Raw genomic sequence first — 16,065 nt, 5'->3', positions numbered from 1 at the left:
CTGAGGCAGTACTTTCAAAGAAGGGCGCTGGCATTGGAAGGATGCCAGTGGTTACTAGCCTAACCCATTCATGCTTGCTTGCTGGACAAAGCACCATGGCTGGAGGCACCACCAGAGGTTTCAACTCAACTCATCTGCCTCGGGCTGTGGTGCTGAGGCTCATCAAGGACAAGGAACAACAAGGCCAAACAATAGGTTAACATAAGAAATTGAAAAACCTTTAATTGTCCCACAGTGGGGAGATTGCTTCACACAATAGCACAGAACGGCAAAGAGAAATAAAGCACAGAATTAAAAGAGAAGTTGTGTTGGCACAGTACAACACTATATACATGGGTAGAGTATGTAGTCATTGGAGGGGTTATGGCATGTTGTATAAATATAAATCTTGCAACAATTTGCACAAATGTTGCACAGAGGAGATTACTACATAAACCACTGATGCAGTGGGTGAGCTGGAAAGTAGTTAACAGTTCTGATTGAATACGGTAGTCTGATAGCAGGAGGTAGGAAAGGTCTTTTTTAACTGACAAAATATCTCATTCACACAGTGAGAGTGGAACAGTCTGCTACTGAAGCTGCTCTCCAGAGCAGACGGTGAGTCCTCCAGTGGGTGAGAGTCCTTGTCCAGGATGGATGTGAGTTTAGCCAGGACCTTTCTCTCACCCACCTCATGCACCGTGTCCAGAGTGCAGCCCAGGACAGAGCTGGACTTGTTGATGACCCTATCCAGCCTCTTCCTGTCCCTCAACGTAATGCTGCTGCTCCAGCAAACCACGCCGTACAGGATGGTTGATGCCACCACAGACTTATAGAAGGTCTTCAGGAGTGGCCCCCTCAAGGACTGCAGCCTCCTCAGGAGGTAGGGTCTGCTCTGACCCTTCCTGTACAGTGAATCTGTGTTGTGGGTCCAATCTAGTTTATTGTTCAGATGCATACCCAGGTAATTATAAGAGTCCACTCTCTCAATGTCTATTCCCTGGATGTGCATCGGTGAGATGACTGTAGACTGCCATGACCCTCTCCTTGTTTTACCCTGCATTGATCAGAAGGTAGTTTTGCTGGCACCAGTCCACAAAGTCCTGACTAAGTTTACAAACTCAACTCGTCCTACAAACTCGTCCCCTACTCCTATGCTAGGTCGGTAGGCGAATTGCAGATGCTCTAGGCAGGTTCCCACCGTGGAGCAGAGGTGACCCAGGACCACTCTCTGCAGTGTCTTCATCAGATGGGACATGAGAGCCACTAGTCAGTTCCTAGCATGCAGTGTCTTAGGTACTGGTACCACGCAGGAAGTCTTTTAAAACTGTGATACCATCCTCAGGTTAAGGCTCAGATTAAACACCTAACCTTGTTCTGCTGCAGCTGCTTCTCCATCTTCCACGAACAACCAAGTTGGCCAGGCAAAACCTAGTTAACTGCAGGATCGAGCAGACAGAGGGGGAGCAGAGGCTCACAATATTATCTTGTATGTTGTATGTTGGCCTTGGTGAAATAAACTTGCAAGACCATTCAAGACTTTCTCTCATTGTGGATTCATTTGTGCAATACAAATTTCCAGCACATCGGTCAAAAAAACTTGCCTGTGTGTTTGACACAAGTCAAGCATGTTCAAGCTTATTGAGGATGAAAAATGACTTCACGGTTAATAAAAAAATACATATATTCTTCTATAAATTAAGAAATAAATACAAAAATAAAACAATTCATAAATACTGTACATGTAATTAAATCGCCTAATTTATTTACATGTATTGTTGCTAATTCGGTTGTTGGTGTCACAGTTCCAACTCCCTGAATGCAATGTCTAGCGTAGATTTTTGATTTTACTCTTACCATTTCCTATTTACTTCATACCTGTGTATGTTCAGCTTCACACCCATGTGCCTCATCAGCTGTAGTCAATTACAGCTAATTAGTGTTGTATTTAAGCTTCATTACTTACCTTGTCCAGTTGCCAGATTGTTGTGCTCCATGCCTTTATTTGATCGTCTCTGCGTGCTCCCTGCTTTCTGTCTACCAAACCTTGCCTGACCACGACCAAGAGATTAAAGCCTGTTCAATCTGACGCCCGTGTCTGTGCATCTGAATCCTGAGACATCTGTCTGTTATCTGTCTGACAGTTGGCTTACCTCTCTTTTATCATTTAATTACTCATTTACCCATATTTACTTTCTTCTATACTTCTGTGTTTGCTTGGTAATTGGGTGAGTGGTACTAAGCCCAGACATATTGGCTACAGGGCCCTGTTAGCAAATAATAATGCTTTCTGGTTCATTGGGAGCTCTCTAGGTTCATCGCTTTGTGATAGTTTGTGTGGCGACAACAACTACAGTGGGGAAAAAAGTATTTAGCCAGCCACCAATTGTGCAAATCTACCCACTTAAAAAGATAAGGGAGGCCTGTAATCTTAATCATAGGTATACCTCAACTACTGTATGAAAGTCACTGTCATAGACTGCTTCCTAGTGGGTGTGTGTGGGTGTGTTTGTGAGTGTGTGTATTGGGGTGTGTTTTGTCTTTAGCAGTGGACCAGAGCCTGTCACCTGGCCATGGTGTACAGCAAATCTGGATCATATTATCATGTGGCACAGTAAAAATAGCGGCGATGACAATGGGTGTGTCGCTAGATCATCAATTTGTCTACCCTTGTAGTATTCTGTTTTTAGGCTGCTAGCGTCTAGTTACAGCTTGGTTTATCTTCTACTGTTATCATATACTTATCTGATACTATATATATATACTATACACTTATCTACTCCAGTAGACCCTGTGTCACCTGTGCTCCGCTGTTCCTCTGCCACCCATCATCAACCTGACGCCACAGAACAAGATGCAGGCTAAACAGACTTCTCTCTCTGGGTCTTCACATCACCACATCACTTCAAACTATGCTGTGCGTAATAGTCACAGATACTAAAACTAAAGCTTAGTCTTAGAAATTGTGATCATTCATTTAGTTCACACCATACCACAGACCTGTACATTCACTTTGAACCACCAGCTCAGACCTGCACAGAGAGTTTAGTCTGTCAATGAACGTGCCAACAGGTAAGGCAGAGGTCAAAGAAAGAGGCTGCATTCAGAAGTGGACACAAAGGAGAATACAAAGGTGAGTGTTATGTAATAATTCATATTAATTCAAAGTTTATAAGGTAATTACTGCTGAGGTTTAAGAAGACAACGTTACAGAATAATACAGCACCTACTGTGCTACAACAGCACCCACCGTGGCATGTGTGGATAATAGCACTCACTGTGTCATATATGTAAGGAGGAGATCCTGTTATGCAACAGAAGTGTAGTACCACCAAAACCATTAAAACTAGTGTGTTTTACTGACCTAGATAAAGCAAGTGGGAGGACTGTAGCTTATGCTGCAAGCACCTGACTTTTTTTGAGGGGAGCTGCCTCGCCTTGTGACAAAAGCCAGAGCAACAAGTGTCTTGACTTTGTTTGGGGTTATGATTGGGTAAAAATTGAATAAAATAATAGTTAAAAACACCTTAAAAGGTCAAGATGATGATCTAATGTCAGGGGGGCTGAATTAAACATGGAATAATGATAGAAAGGTTATTGGATAGAAGAGTTAGAAGAAAACAGAGGATCTCAGTGTATTAATCAAGTCCCCCAGCAGTCTATGCCAATTTCAGCTTAACTAAGAGATGGTTGTGACTAACATTTATTCATCACCAGTTACCTGAACCATCTCTAACTACAAGTTTTATCAAAAAGGAAGGTTTTAAGCCGGTTCTTAAAGGTGGAGAGTGTGTCAGCTTCTCAAACCTAAACAGGGGGCTTGTTCAACAGGAGAGGAGCTTGGTAGCTAAAAGGTCTGCCTCCCATTCTACATTTAATGCAGGGGTGTCAAACTCATTTCACATCGCGGGCCACATACGACGCCTAGATAGACGTTGTGGGCCAGACCATTAAAATTATAACATACTTAGGCATAAATAACCAAAATATCATGTCTTCCCTGTGTTTTGATATAAAGAAGCACAAGAACATTATGAAATTTTAAATTTAACTTAGAATGTATTAAACACTTTTACAAAACAATTCACAAAATTGCACATTTTAAGTAATTGGTATTGAAAATTATAGTAATGAACTTTAACATTAAATGAGACTTATAAAGAAAGACTTACATTGCACATTTTTTAAAATCACCGCAGTAAGTATTCATTTTCACAGAGCTGTATTCTTTTAATGCAAACAGTATCTGCAAAAATAAAATGCAAGGCAGCATTTTAAAGACATTGGTCTAGTCTAGACCTGTTTTTGTCCCTGTAACTTTTTTGGCCTGTACAAGTGCATCAACATCAGGTGTCATGTCCTGACTAGCTATCACTTTCAGAATGCCAATTTAAGTGCTTGTGTGTGAGACTTGAACGCATTTTTGTTTTATTGATATTCATAACTGAGAAAGTTGGTTCACAAAGGTAGGTTGTCCCAAACATGCACAAAATTTTAGCAGTCATGGCTGTTAATTTGGGGTACCCTGGTAGAAGATACTGATACAATGTGTCCAGACCTAGAGAGGCAAATTCTTCCTTCAAATCTGCGTCACATTGCAAATCAATTATCTCTAGCTGGATGTCGACCGGCAGATCAGAAGTTTTAACTGTGAAAGGTGAGTGAAAAACTGAAAATTCTGTCTCAAGTTCACCAAATACCTGAAATCGTTTCTAAAACTCCCACAGTAATCCTGTAATCTTGTCTTTGTACCGTTTCACGTCTGCATCAGGTGTGGCCACACGCACATCTCTCAGACAGAATGCAATGTCCTGTCGCCATTCCTGGGATTGTAATTCTGACACCGGTTTTCCTTTTTTCTCCATGAACTGTCTGATTTCCTCTCTTGTCGCCGAGAAGGCTGTCAAACTGACGATGGTTTAGACCTCTGGCTCAGATGAAATTGACAGTGCGAACAACCACCCTCCATTTTCAAGGACTTACAACACAATGCCTCCTGGTGCAAAATACAGTGAAATGTCCAGAAACGATCTCCTCCATTAAGGGCTTGTACTTTCTCTCTGAACTTTGTCACGACATCCGCTTTCTTTCTGATCATGGATGGTGCGCCATCCGTAGCCATGCTGACAGCGCGGGATCAGTCCACTCCAACTCTGTCCAGTGCAGCAACGACAGATCCAAAAATTTCCTCGGCTGTTGTGGTTTCCATCATAGGCACCACCTTAACGAACTCTTCAGTAACAGTCAATGTCTCATCAACTCCACGACTAAATATGGCCAGTTAAGCCACGTCCGTGATGTCAGTGCTCTCATCAATTGCAACGGAAAATGCAATAAATGGCATGACTCTCTGTTTGAACTGGCTGTCTAACTCTATCCATAGTTCCGTAATCCTCTCTGCTATAATGTTCCTCGTCAGGCTAATATTGGCAAAAGCTTGTCGCTTCTCGGGACATACGTGTTCAGCCGCCTTCATCATGCAACTTTTAACAAAGTCCCTGTCGGAATACGGCTTTGATGCTAATGCAATTTCACTAGCAACTAGGTAGCTGGCTTTTACCGCAGCTTCACTAACTTCTCTGCTCTGGGTCAAAGTTGACTGCTGTTTCCTCAGACCCGCCAGCAATTCGTTGACTTTATCTGTTCTCAGTTGTAAGCTGTCATATTTTGCGCTGTGGTGAGTCTCGTAGTGGCGACGATTATATTCCTTACATACTGAAACTTGTTGCAAACACACCAAGCACAGAGGTTTACTGTGTGTTTCCGTAAATGAATAGGACGTGGTCCATTTTTCTTCGAAAATTATTTTTTGATAACGCCATTTTTGCTAAAGAGGGTGTAGCAGGCAGGTAGAGAAAAGGGTAGAAACACCGTCATAACAATCAGCAGATGGCACAAAACAGTGCGCCGCTAGCAGATAATTCTTGAATTTCATTTAATTAAAAAAAATTAAATGCATGTCTTTTAATTTTTTGCATTTTTTCACTTTCAAATTATCCTGCGGGCATGAACAAACCTCCTTGCGGCCGTATGTTTGACACCCCTGATTTAAAGACTTTAGGAACCACAAGTAGCCCAGCGCTACATACATCATTTTAAGAAAGAATAATTTACACCTATTGGATTTATAAAAGCTCAGTCTGATTGGAATACTAAATTTGAAGGCTTTAGTGTTGGACACGACATTTTGGCAAGCTAGCCAGGAGGATTGTCTGAGGCAGTGGACTGGGGTGAGAGGGCGAAGCTGAGGGGCCCCAATTCACCATTAAGGTGAGCTTAATTAAAAGTCGAGCTGTCTACTCCTTCCAGCCCAAGGCCAACAAATAATGCAGGCTTTTGCGAAAAAACCTAGAGCCGCCAGACAGATGAGTCAAAAGGCGAGTCTGAATAGGAATCACTGTACCCACCATAGGGGTGGTACACACTGGCTTTAGCCTTGAAGAACAGCACCTGGTTCAGAACTGGAACTAGCAATACAGATAACGAGAAAACAGAAAACCACAAAAAAAGGCATTGTATATGTGTACAATAGTCAGTAGTAACAAGCATATAAAGAGTGGAGTGAAGTAATAAAATGTAAATAACTGTAAATAATAAAAAATAAAAACAATAATAATAATAATAACTGTAATAATTATACTGATACTACTACTAATAAAAATAATTATAATAATAGTAACAGTAATTGATAATATTGAGGTGCATCGGCTGGGTACACTAAAGAACACCATAGATTGTGCTGAACCACTTATTTGTCATTAAAAAGTGACACAAATAGCTTGAAACTTAAGGACAAAACAGCCTAACTAGTGTAAAGTAATTAGAAAAGCCATAAGCAAAAGCCAAAATAAGCAAATTGGGGAAAAGTCTGAAAAGTCTCATGGGTCCCGGACATTGCGCTATTGCTCTGAGAAGGACAAAGGTAGCCATCAGTAGTAAACAAAGAGAAAATTGAATCCCAGTGGTGTTAGTGATGCTGAAACATCCCACAAGGAAACGTAAAATTCAGCAGTGTATGAACAGATAGAACAGCATGACATTGAAGAGTTCACCGTGGCGAGTCCAAGGCACTATTGATCCAGTGAACTGTGACATGGTGGAAAAAGCTTTACGCAAAAGTGACAAGAAAATGATAAGAAATATCAAAAGAAAAAGATAAAGAATAATGAACAAAGAGATATGATAGATGATAGAGCTCAGAGCTCTATCAAAATAAAACCAACGGCACCAACTGGAGACACGGCCGCCACCTTATGCCCATATGGAGGGGAGTGGACAGCTTCCCGATATGACAGGAAAATAGACAGCCAATTTAGAGGAACTGTTCCGCTAAAACTACACGAAACAGAGATAGACGGAGATGACACACCACATAACATAACACACCACACTACGCAGACACTGCTGACCAGGAGCAGAGACAAATAACAGCCACTATGCAGACTTGAGTGGAGTTGAACAGACAGTAGCTGAACAACATAGCAGAGGCAGGAACGAGAGCCAGCACCAGAGGGGCGAGCTCAACCTTGAACACCAGTCAACTGATAGATGTGAGCTGCAGCTGTCGCATGCACATGGAAGATACAACAACAGAATAGAGGGAGATACATTTAATTGCTGTGATATATACCAATAACTCGGAAGAGCGTATGGGAGTAGCCACTCCTGTCCTCCCACATGTGGGAAAGGAGACACAGGAGAGTGTAAAAGAATAGACTGAGACCTGCTGCAGGCCCCCAGATCTGATCCTAGGAGACTGAGAGAAAACCAGCACAACTTCATCAAGAAATAAAGAAGTGTGAATGGACAATAGTGGAAAATGATGCCTTGCTGAAAGATTTTAGGGCCAAAATAAGTGGCGCTGATCAAAAGCTGATCCCATGGAATGGAATTATCAAACAACAAGTTGAGAAAAATAAAGAAACTCACTCCATGAGTCCACAAGATGCTGCTACGTGTCTTAAAGAGCTGCAGTGTTTAGTGGCTCGAGAAGAAATAGATAATAAACAAAGAAAACTAAAATCTGGAGTGGATCTGGTAGTGAAGAGCCTGACAACAATATTGCACCACTGCTCAGTAAGGGACCTCACCAGCCAAACAGGTATGTGCCATGGAACTTTATGGACATGACAGGACTGGTAAACCGACTCCGAGCCCTAACAGATGGAGCTGATAAATGGATTAAATGGATGGAAAAAAAACACAAGTGGCATATATCTGGCTATGGGAGACATTAAAACATTGTTGGCGCAAAAAGCAGGACAGCAGACAACAAAGGAAATTCTACAAGAACAGGAAAAGTTTTCTCAAACAATGACTATGATGCAACACCATTTGGACCGTACCAACCAGGAGTTTGGAAAGCTCTCAAAGCTGGGTTTCCTGAAAAAATGGATCCCTCTAAGCTGGAGACTCTACAAGATGAGAGAGTCCCACACAGTTCCTATATGACTTCCAGAGAAAGTGGAAGAATGAGACTGGAAGTGAATGGAATACAAACGAAAACCCTCTTCAAATTAATGGTAAAGAAAGCCATGCCAGAGGATGTCAGAAAGAAACTGGACAATGTTGTTGGACTGATGAGGATGGAATGGACGATGTTCTCTGAACACATTGTGCACTATGTGGAAACATACAGAGCTGAAAAACAAAGCATGGAAGAACAACAAAACAAGATGCTGGCTGAAAAACACACACAGCTTCAAATAGGTGAGCTAACAAAGCAGAAGGGAGACATAGAAAAGGTTAAATTGCATGCACCAGTGACCACAGCAGCAGTGGAGCCTAAGTGTGAAACAGCACAGGAATCAAAGCCTGACACTAAAAACAATACAACAATGTTGCACGCCCAAGTTATTCCTGCTACACCAGCAGCACAGCCAGTATCACAGGTGTTTCCACCTGCGCAGCATCCATCATATCAACCAGCAGTGGCTGCACAGGTACAGCAAACCCCTCCAATACATGTACAACTAAATCAGGGCTACCCAACACAGGGTAGAGAATGAACCTAAGAAGATGGCCCAATCAGAGAGGAAAATGGAGGAGAGGGCCCCCACTGATGCAGTACCAGACTCCACAACATTACCAGACATCCCAGCTCTACCAAACTCCACAACCCCTTGCAGGCCTACCTGGGCAACCGAGAGCAGTGCAGGGAGAGTGCTGGGAATGTGTGCATTCAGGCCACATGATGAGAAACTGTCCAACTAATCCATGGATGGGCCCTGCAGCACAGTGGCCATAGGGAGGCCCAGAGAAGCCTAAAGGGGAAGTCATTGCACCATCGCACCTGTCATCACTCAGCAACTGCAGCAACCATTGAAATAACAATACAAGATACTAAACATCATTTAATGGTTGACACAGAGGCGACTTATTCAGGCATAGGAATAGAAGCAGCTGAACTTCCCCAATCATTATCAAAGACCCGAACTGTTGGCTGTTCTGGGAAAACACAAGTGATACCATTAACTGAACCTATTCCAATAGAGGATGCTGGAAAAACAATTTATGTTCCCCTTCTCTAGTCCGCAGATATGCCAATCAATCTGCTAGGAAGATACATATTATGCTCTTTAAAAACAAGAATACTGTGCACCCCCGATGGCGTTGCCTTTGACATACCAGATGATAAGCTGAACACCATGATGACACTGATGAACTGTCAGGAGATGTAGACTGTAAAACAAAAATCAAAGAGGCACTAGTTTACTGGCTGAAACTAACATCACCTAACTCACACCTGAAACAAGAATTGGAAGCATGGAAGCTGTAACCCACTACTATGAAAAGGCACAAGAACCAACTCTCTCTCTCCACTGCACTATGCTGTATGATAACAACCAGAGCCAAGAGGATTATGGCAAATGCTGGGATGAATAACACCACTACAGCAATCCAATATGATGACATCATCATTGGCCCTCAAGGAGCAGTAGCCATGGTCAAGCTTCCTGAGAGACTGTAAGGATGGTTTCAAGTTTCTGGTTCAGCACCACACATCACACTACTCATAATTGAAGGACATTAATCACATGAGTTAGGGCCAATGATAAGAGAAGCTCAACAAGTCAAACAATGGATCCCCACCAATTGTGAATTTATTCAACAATCCCCAGATGAACGCTTTATAAAAAATATTTTTAAGTAAGCTAATGAGGTAATAGCAGGAAAACTACAATTAGAATATGAAACCCAAATAATTATGACACTAACAGAAGAACATGAAGAATTATTAAAACAGGTTCCATCACTTGTGTGGTCAGCCAACAAAACAGACATAGGATTAGTTAAATCAGCTTCACCTCTTGAATTCCCCTACAGGTAAACAACCAATAGCCTACTACAGTGGTAGCAATTAAAAGTGTCAGCCTCCACCGTGGTTTGCGTTCGTGTCCACTGCGTCAACACCTTGTTTGCACTGCGTGAGAGTGTGTGTTACATCCTTTTGGCCTGATTTGTGGCAGACAAGCTGCTAGAATTTAAAAAGGTGAATAAAAATGATCTAGACCAGGGGTCGGCCACCCGTAACACCCACAAGGAGAGCTAACTCGCTTTTCCCTGCTTCAAACAGCTGCTGTAACTGAGAGCAACTAGTGTGGCATCCCCAGTAAATCTGGAAACGCATTCATTGGCAGCGGTGAGGACACTCTAGGTGTGTGAACTGGGGAGGAGAGAGCAACAGCGACTGAAGAGCGACTGAATAGTGTTGATGTCTTCCCCACTGACAGGCGCATTCATTTGATAATGATAGTGTGAAAAACACACTGAATCTTTACCAAACCGTCCTTGAATAACATCTATGAACTGCAGTTTCTTCCCTGATTAGTTTACAATAAAGGTAATAAATAATAATAATAATAATAATAATTTGAATTTAAAATGCACTGCATATTTTAAACAAATGTCTAAGTGCTACAAATAAATTAGTCCAGAAAGCTACGATAAACATACATACGTTTATCCTTGCAGAGCTTTGGAGCTTTGTTCCGCAGCTGAAGTATGTGTCACATGCTGATCGAGTAGTAGCAAAAAATTAGCGTGTCTAGTCGCCTCTAAGGAATAGGGGGAAGGGATGTGAAGTTTGCCTTCACGACTGTGAGCAAACATGAGACAAACAATAGCTTGGTCGAACTCAGATCCAAGTCATCTGAGTACGAAACACATCACATATCATTCTGTCTCATGTTTCATTCAAGAGGCAGTCTGGAGCTCTCTGCTAAGACTGCTGTCCCACGACCCACCCATATAAGCTTCGATTAAAAATTAAAAGCAGAGGTAACGCAAGAACAACTTTTTTTTGTTTTCCATTTTTTTTAAAACAGTTTTAAATCCAATTCTGTGTTTTTGTTAAAAAAATATATTGGTTTGTAAGGCGGTGCTTTTATTCAAATCTTCCCAAATCCCCTGTTTCTCTCATAGCCTACATTTGCACATCCATACATTTGTGTATTGGTCACTCTCTGTCTGGACACTCCAAAACATGTCACATATCATCCGGTGTTTTGCGTTTTATTCAGAGTCAATGATTGGTCGTGTATGCAAACTATAGGCCATTAAGGTTTGTGTAATTTTTAAGAGTTTGATGTCTCTACCAAATTATAAGCAGAGGTAACAAGAGAATGACTTTTTTGTTTTCCGTTTTTCTTTAAAGAAAAAAACATGCGCTCTACATCCTTACTTGGCCATGTGCATTCAAATTATACGAATTAAACCGCGATCCATATTCACGGAATTATGTGAAGCCAATATATTGTATCAGATGTTAAAGCAGTGGGTGTGTACATATACTATATACAACGCTGCGTCACCTGGTGGTTAAAATGAGACTAGCGTCCTGATTTTTTTCAGCTCGCTGCAGGATTAAAAATCTTTAGTCAGCGACACACCCGTTGCACTGTGGCGTAACAGTACTGCGCTGAAAACGCTAGTTCTAATAATGACATCCAACATCCAAGTAGGAGACCAAGTGTTCATAGGTGTTTTCAAAAGGCAGTGGAATCAGCCTCAAAGAGAGGGGCCGTTCAAGGTTGTGTTAACCACACCCACTGCTTTAAAAGTAGAAGGTAAGAATTTCTGGTACCACCTTAATCACTGCAACCCACCAGCCCCAGTGCATGATGAAGAGGATGCGGACAGCACCTCACAAAGAATACCAGTTTTATTTCCTTCTAACGGGGAAAGGCACTGAGAAAGATCAAAAGCAAGATGAAAAGTCACGCAAATCTCACAAATGGAAATACCAGACCACCCACATAGTAATACTGACTAATATTGCAGCATCCACAGTTATAAATCCTGGAACAGCAGGTGAAGCGTCACTGGCGCCTCTTCGTGCCAGTGACGTGAGTGAAGTTTTGCTTCAAACTATGGGAGGGAAGACAACTAGCTCCTTTCAAACGGGCTGGTGCAACCAAAAGGACTGGCTGTGCGGCTGTGCTGCCACAAACCGGCTGTACTGTTTTCTCTGCTTACTGTTTTCAACCTGTGATAACGTCTGGACTAACAGGATATTGTATAAAATATATAAAACTAAGACCACAAATGCTTTTCAGTTTTCTAAAAAATAACTGATGACACCAACTTAGATTTTTAAGTCAAGTAATGTCAAAGTCTTGATTTGCATTCCTGTGTTAACTAAAAGTATGAGTGCTCACGTTACTCAGTTACTGTTTCCATTCATTTCCGGTTTTATTTTGCAACCGCTTCCTGTTCAGTGCCCATGATATCAGTTTTAGCTTTATTTGCAGTCACATGATTATTACCAGCTGTATTCCATCAATCATTACTCACCCGTATTTAAGCACCACCTCTCGCCCCAGCACCTTGCCAGATTGACGTCGTTCTCATGACCACCAACCCAGCATTACCGTGCCTCTTGCTACTGTGTATGATCCAGCTTTGTTATTTTGCCTTATCTCTAGTCCAGTCTCTGACAGTCCTGATCCGTGAATTTTGATCATTGCCTGTTTTTTGACCTCGTCTGTGTCTACTCCATGTCGGATCCAGTTTTTGCCTGCCTCGTGTACGACCATTGCCTGCCTGACCTCCAACAATTAAACTACTTTTCTTAACCAGCCCACGCTGTGCATTTGGATCCTTCCTCCATCGTGTGTTTGTAACAGAACAATCTGGCCAAACTTGGACCCAGCCGGCGTCCTGTTTTTTCTGCCTAAGGTCAGTGATTTTGTTTTTTTTTTCGTGCACGTAAATAATAAACGCGAAGGCAATGGTGTTTTCCTGCCTGAGCTTGCTGGAGGACCTCCGCTGGTGCTTTGGGGAGCTTGCTAAGCAATATGCGGAGGCATGCAGTCCGAGGGTTCAGCTCCGCACTGTCAACACGGCGATCGATATCCTGGAGGATGAGTATTAGTGGCGTGAGTAGCCTGTAGTACAGGAGCTCTTCGAGGGGCTCAGGTCAGTGCGCAGGGATCTGGTACATGTGCTGCGCGGCATCTCTCCAACTGTTCCCGCTACCGTCTCATCGCCACAAGCTCCCGTTCCTGTCGCCACTCAATCGGCTCCAGCTCCCGTTCCTGTTGCCGCTCATTTGGCTCCAGCTCTCGTACCTGTCGCCGCTCAATCGGCTCAAGCTCCCGTTCTGACCCAGTCCCTGAGTCTTAGCCCGGGTCCGCTCTCCAGAACCTAGTGTCTCCATCAACCCCTGCCTCCTGTCAGGATCCAGTCCGTGCCTTGGCCCCATCTTCTGATTCAGCCACGGCGGTTGAGGAGATGGAGCCCGCACCCAGTCTTCGGCGTTCCGGACAACGTCAGCAAAAGCCTGGATCCAAGGTCCCGCTGTTCCTGTTCCTGTTCGCTCATTACTTGAACTCTGCTGATGCAACGTCCGACCCAGGCCTCAAGGACAACCTCTTCCATGAAGCAACTGCACTTGCCATCAGAAAGCCTGCACTGCGCGAGGCCCTGGGGTTAACTGAGCCGCAGTCAGGGCCTGCCTCAGCTCTAGCATCTCAGCCTGCATCAGTTCCTGCGCCTCAGCCGGTTTCAGTCCCTGCTTTTCAGTCAGCATCAGTTCCTGCGCCTCAGTCAGCATCAGTTCCTGCGCCTCAGTCAGCATCGGTTCCTGCGTCTCAGCCTGCATCGGTTCCTGCGTCACAGTCTGCATCGGTTCCTGCGTCTCAGTCTGCATCAGTTCCTGCGCCTTAGTCTGCATCAGTTCCTGCACCTCAATCAGCATCAGCTCCTGCGTCTCAGCCTGCATCGGTTCCTGCGTCACAGTCTGCATCGGTTCCTGTGTCACAGTCTACGCCTTAGTCTGCGCCTTCGCCTGCACCCAGCCCCATGAAGCAACTGCACTTGCCATTAGAAAGCCTGCACTGCGCGAGGCCCTGGGGTTAACTGAGCCGCAGTCAGGGCCTGCCTCAGCTCTAGCATCTCAGCCTGCATCAGTTCCTGCGCCTCAGCCGGTTTCAGTCCCTGCGTTTCAGTCAGCATCAGTTCCTCCGCCTCAGTCAGCATCAGTTTCTGCGTCACAGTCTGCATCGGTTCCTGCGTCCCAGTCTGCATCGGTTCCTGTGTCACAGTCTACTCCTTAATCTGCGCCTTCGCCTGCACCTAGCCCTGTCTTGGCCTCAGTACAGCCACCTGGCCACGCTCAAGCTCCAGCTCAGCTACGTCACGCTCAAGCTCCAACTCGGCCGCGTCACGCTCAAGCTCCAGCTCTGCCGTGTCACGCTTAAGCTCCAGCTTTGTGCCAGCCATTGTGCACCTCACGCCAGCCAAGCCAGTTTCCAGTCCCTGTCGACCTCCCTGAGGAGGTCGTTCCTGCTCTTGTCGGCCTCCCTGAGGAGGTTGTTCCTGCTCTTGTCGGCCCCAAAGCGGCTGTTCCTGCTCTTGCCAGCCTCCCTGAAATCGCTCCAGTTCCTGTCGCGCCCCCTGAGGTCGCTCTTGCTCCAGTTCCTGTCGGCCCTGAAGGGGTCGCTCCTGCCCCAGCTCCTATCGGCCCTCCTGAAGAGGCCGTCTCAGCCCCTGCCGGCCCTAAAAGGGCCGTTCCAGTCCGGGCAGCAGGTTCTGGGATTCCAGACTGGCGTCCGCAGGCCAGGAGCTCCAGGCCTTCTGTTTTTCTCTGTGCAGGTGTCGACTCTGAAGAGCGTGGGGGTGCTCAGGTGACCACAGCTGGGCTCGTTTCTGGTGGTCCAGTATTCGGTGGACAGGGGGTGGCTGCTCCGCTCCTGGTTCCAGTGTCTGTTGGTCCATTGTGTGCAGGTGCAGCTTCTAGCGGTCGGGTCCCGACCACGTCTGCTTCAGGTCCTGGTGGTCCAGATCCGCCTATGGTTGTCTTGGCTCCTGGTGGTCTGGCACCGACCGCATCCATAGTGATTCCTGGTGGCCCATCCCCGGCGACACCTGCCTCAGTTCCTGATGGTCCAGCACCAACGTTATTCGCCCAGGCTCCTTGTCTGGGGTCGTCCTAGGCCCTGGCACCTCGTCTGGCTCCGTCTCCATGTCTGTCCTCAATGGGAGTTCTGGTTCCGTCTTCTTGTCTGTCCTCGTCTCTGGTCCTGGCTCCGGCGTCTCGTCTGTCCTCGTCTCTGGTCTACCCTCGGCGGTGGTCCTGGTTCCATCGCCTCGTCTGTTTTCCTCCCTGGTTGTAGCTCTCGCTCTCATCTTGTCTGCCTGACGGGTGGCCTCGCCTTCGGTGTATCCTGCTGCAGGGATGCCGCTGCCTCTGGTGTCATTGGCCACCTCGGCTGCCTGGTCCCGGGGGCGATCTCCTGTTCGAAGGTGGCCTTTGCCAGCCACGGCGGTGGCGCGGCCTCTGCTGCCATCGGCCGCCAAGCCTCCTTAGCCCCTTGGTGTGTCGCCCATCCAGAGAACACAACCGCGTGTGTTGGGCTACTGGAGGCATACTGTTCCGACGCCGGCCTCCTAGAGCTCCAGTCTTGTCTTCGGGCACGGAATGTATCATTTCTCTCCTCGCCACCACCTCGTCCTCGTCCCACTGGGTGAAGGATTGCTTGGCGCCCCGGGAACTGCCCAAGGAGTTGGACACACTCGTTGCTCTGGAGGATCACACACCAGACCGATCCAGTAACTCTGGTTTTTCCCGATTCTTATACCGAA

At 45.2% G+C, this 16,065-nt stretch overlaps 1 protein-coding gene across 1 annotated transcript in view; it reads right to left on the bottom strand.

The window, feature by feature from the left end:
* The window catches only part of slc18a2 (solute carrier family 18 member 2), a 90,214-nt gene that overhangs the window by 49,936 nt on the left and 24,213 nt on the right, over positions 1-16,065 (bottom strand). The window lies entirely within an intron of this gene.

This window comes from Betta splendens, chromosome 15 (assembly GCF_900634795.4).
Source record: "Betta splendens chromosome 15, fBetSpl5.4, whole genome shotgun sequence".
NCBI lineage: Eukaryota > Metazoa > Chordata > Actinopteri > Anabantiformes > Osphronemidae > Betta > Betta splendens.
The sequence above is the reverse complement of the archived record's forward strand: the minus strand, read 5'-3'. Positions and strand labels throughout refer to the sequence as shown.